The following is a 4684-nucleotide window of genomic DNA, read 5'->3' on the forward strand; positions in this document are numbered from 1 at the left end:
TAGCCGGTTATCTATTGCAAGAGAGAACCGACAACTTTCTACATGTTTGGCAATTGAGGGATAAGAATTGGTGAACCATTTACATTCGAGAAATCCTACAAAGAAACCGAAACTCCTAGAATCTCCCTTTATCATAACCCAAAACACTAAACTCTTGTTTGTTGATCTTTAATATTAGATTTGTTTACCCTTACTTTGCATTTGAAACGATTGGATAGTTGTTTAGCTAATTCGCATTGAGACATTTATAGTGCTTATTCCAGTCCCTGTGGATACGATAATCTTTTATATTACTTGCGACATTTCCGTACACTTGCGGAGCGTAACAAGTTTTTGGCGCCGTTGCCGGGGACTGCGCTATAACATTAGGAATTATCAATTGAGTTAGACTAAACATAACTTTTCTTTCTTTCTTTTGATTTGCATAGTTATAACTAATTGTTAGAATTATGTTTTCAAAAGTTTTTCCTTTCTTGAATAACATTCTTAACGATTCTTTTTGTTGCAATTCTAATTCTAATTCTAACTTTGCATTCTTGGTTTGTAGCACTCTAATCTAACTTTTCTCTGTTTTCTCTTTTGATCTAGTTTCTTTCTTCTTTTCTTTTGTAAACATATCTTGCAATTTTTAGCATATGAATTATTCTAGATATTTTTCTATTTCCTTTTATCTTTTCTTTCTTGTTTTCATTATGCACTTTCTTTCTTGCAATTTAAATTCTGCATTTGTTTTCTTGCTTTTCATATTGCATTTTATTTCTTGTTTTTGATTCTTGATAATTTTCTTTTTCTTCTTGAATATCCATGAGCACTAACATGTCAAGCAGGCCCATGAGAAATTTTTCTACACCCTTTTCTGCAAGATTTTTATCTCCCATTGTGCAACCTCAAATTGAAGCAGAGAGTTTCCAACTAGACCCAGAGATAATTTTCATGATACAAGGTCACAAATTTGGAGGAGAAGTATCAGAAAGTCCTTATCTGTATCTTGAAACATTTTTAGAGATTTGTGATTTGGTGAAATGTGAAGGAGTATCAGCAGATGCAGTTCGATTGATGACATTTCCTTTCAGTATCAAGGATAAAGCAAGGACTTGGCTATATTCTCTCTGTCCTCAAAGCATCACAAGTTGGGAACAATTGGAGAAGCAATTTTTGAATCATTTTTTCCCTCCAAGTAGAACGGTGTATATGAGGAATTGCATAACAAATTTTGCTCAGGCATATGGAGAATCATTATTTGAAGCATGGGATAGATTCAAGAGTCTTCAAAGACAGTGCCCTCATCATGGTTTTGAAAAATGGTTGATTTTGCACATATTCTATGGGGGAATTTCTTTCTCAGACAAGACTTTATTGGATTCATCAGCTGGAGGTTCTTTTATGGACAAAAGTGTAGATGAAGCTTATTCGTTAATTGATCAAGTGACATTGAACCTCCATGAATGGTCGAACAAAAGTTGGATGGAATTTCCCTCAGATATTCAAGAAGTGCAAGCCATAAATGTAAGAGAGCCTGTCAAACAAAATGAAATTCAACCACCTAAAAATGTTGAAATTCACAAGTCACAGAGTGAGGAGTTCAAACATTTGGGGGCAAAGCTTGATAGTATTGTTTCAAAATGGTTTAAAGAAGATCCCCCTCCTACACAGTCAAGATCCAATGAAAAGTGTGATGATGTTGGGTTGAGAAGTGGCAAAAATCATGAAGAACTTCTGAAGAATGACATGTTTAGAATTGAGGAGAAGAATAATAGAAGATCACAAGAACTCAATTCCATTTCTCTAGGAAGTTCCCAAAGGCCAGAAGTACCTTTCCCTCAACGATTAATCACACCAACATTAGATAAGCAAGTTGGACCTCCTCCAAAAGCTCAAAGGGAATTTGGGAAAAAGGGAGTTCAGTCTTTCCCAGGACCTTCACTAAGGGTTCCTTTTCCACAAAGGTTAGTGGGGGTCAATGAAAATAAAGACTTCGGCAAATCCTGTGACACTGATATGGTTGAGTGTAGATTTTTGAATATATATGAAGATGAAGATTTTTCAGATGAGGATTTTATTGATAATGTAGTGGTAAATAAGTTTTCAGATCTACCTCAAAATTTTATAAGGTGTCATAGTGACATTGAATTTTCAGATGATGAATGTGATGTGGTAGATCAACTTAAAACTGCAAGTGAAGTTATTGATCCTCTTGTTATTGATTCTCCTATTGAGGACATAGATGTTGGTTTATTTTTTGATGTATGTGTTGATGATGATGATATGGAAGAATGTGTAGGGAGTTGTGTTGTGGAAGCAGCATCTCAAGGATCACCACCTTTGTCAAGACAACCCTTAGAGGTTTTAAGAATTGATCATGTTGTGGAACAATGTGTAGGGACTTATACAGAGCTAGTAGAGTCTCAAGAATCACCATCATTGATATCATCAACACCTGAGCTAGAGCCACTACATAATTATGAAGAAGTCACATCCCATTGTTTAGAACTTTCAGGTACATCTCAACAATGCAAGGTTAGTATTCTTAGTGATCTTTTAGAAAATTTCATAGATGTACCTATGATTGATTTTGTTGGATGTGATTCATTTTTTGATACATACTCAATTCATACTAATATGATTCTAGTTCCTTCTTATATTACATTCTTGTGGGAGGTTTGTTTTTCTTTTGGGTGTGTAGGTTTTCGAGAGGCCAATAATGGGAAGCTCATACTGAACCGTCTTCGACCACCTGAAACAACTTTAAAGAAGACGAAGATGGAGAGGGCGATACATCACTTTTTAACTCCAATATTGAAAGCTCCCTCCATAATAAGAGCCCTTGGTAGGAGGGTTCTAAAATATCTTACCCCTCCAAGAGCAAGATTTAGATGAATCTAATGAGGTGGTCGAGCTGATGACCTTAAACAAGCGCTTCTTGGGAGGCAACCCAAGTTCAATCTTGTTTTCATTTTACTTTTAGTTTCTTTTTATTTTGTTGATAATAAATCATACCCTCTACTTAATTCTTCTTGTCTATCTTATTTTTGTAGATTTTAAAGTTGTGGAGGATTGTGAACATTGGATAGAGGAGTATCTTAAAAAAAAACATGAATGTCAACCATTTGGAGCTCATCACTTGGTAACTTCTCTTAAAATCTCCTCCACATTGTTTTTAGTTTTCATTGGGACAATGAAAAATTTAAGTCTGGGGGGATGCATTAGATGCATTTGATTTGCTTTGTTTGTTTTTGTTTTTGCTTATGTCTTGCATTTTGTTTTGATTTTTTGTGGCATACATCTTGAGAACATCAAAACTTCACTTATATGCTTTCTTGGATTCAAGTGAAATGTTAGCACGATTATTGTTTTGATTCATGATGTTCGAATGATGCTAGTAGTAAACTTTGTGTAGTTCTTTTTTCTATCTTGGGAAGCATTAATAAGCTAAGAATCTTATGGTGATGAGTTTTAGTTTTGGTTCAACCTTAAGGATTTTATCTTCACTACACTTGTGCTTGATGCTTGAATAGTTGATGTCATTGAAATAGTCATGATTCATCTTGTTTGCTTAGTACTTGGTTTCCATGGTGATTTCTCAACTTTCATTTTGGTTACTGGATGAGGCTCAAATCATTAAAGCTCATTTGGAAAAATCAAAATATCCCAACATGTGTGCTAAAAGTACATTTATGAATAAGTTTTGCACAATGCAAACACTTATAAAAAAAAAAAAAAAAGGGGGGATATAAAAAATAGTTGTCATGAGTGGAATCTAGCAAGTTACCCCTTTGAGACCGAGTTAGGTTACTGGGGAAATGACTACTTAGCTTCTCTTGAGATTGAGCACACCTTTGAGACCTTGGGTTAGTTGAGAAATATGAACCAAGTGAATGGTGAGTAAGTGCCTATCACTGGTTACTTGTCTTTCACTGGAAACATTAGGAATTCAAATTTGATGACGACTTGACTAGGACATGGATTGAAACTTGAAGGGTGTTGAGTTACTTTTACACTGTGCACAAGATTCTTATGCTTGAACCATACTTTACTTGTTTCCATGATCATGCTTGTTAATGAAACTTTTTGATAGAATTAGGAAAGTGCACTAGGTTTTATGAATGTGTTGTAGAACATATGAATTTAGACTGCAGCATTTTGCATGAGGACAAGCAAAGGTTTAAGTCTGGGGGTGTGATGTGCGTAGATTATATACTCTTTTATGTATGTTTTTACGCACATTTACATACTTTGAGCATGCTTGATCTATGTATTTTTATACTTCCAGCTTTCCTTTTAGCATATTTACTCTTTTGGTTCGGAGATCTGCTTTTTATGCATTTTCTGTACATAGGAGTCGAAATTGGTGAAGATTATGCGTCCTCGGGCAAGTTTGGAAGTAATTGAAGGGAGAGATCATCAGGCCGTGTACCACACATGGCCGTGTAGTCTTAACAGGAAGGGAAGAGGACATGGCCGTGTGAATCTCACACGGCCGTGTCTTGATTTGAAGAAATCAGAGCAGATGTCTTACATGGCCGTGTGCATCTACACGGCCATGTGAGGTTTCCAGAGGCCAAGCAGGTGGTGGCCGTGTGAATCTACACGGCCATGTGAGGTTTCCAGAGGCCAAGCATGTGGTGGCCGTGTGAATTTACACGGCCATGTGAGGTTTCCAGAGACCAAGCAGGTGGCGGCCGTG

General features: G+C 36.1%; 1 non-coding gene across 1 annotated transcript; it reads right to left on the bottom strand.

Annotated features, from left to right (window-relative positions):
- Window positions 1-1189: 1189 nt before the first annotated feature.
- LOC122003113 lies at window positions 1190-1295 on the bottom strand. Its single transcript, XR_006117786.1, has one exon. It is a non-coding gene; the product is annotated as a small nucleolar RNA R71 (small nucleolar RNA).
- Window positions 1296-4684: the final 3389 nt, after the last annotated feature.

This window comes from Zingiber officinale, chromosome 7A (assembly GCF_018446385.1).
Source record: "Zingiber officinale cultivar Zhangliang chromosome 7A, Zo_v1.1, whole genome shotgun sequence".
NCBI lineage: Eukaryota > Viridiplantae > Streptophyta > Magnoliopsida > Zingiberales > Zingiberaceae > Zingiber > Zingiber officinale.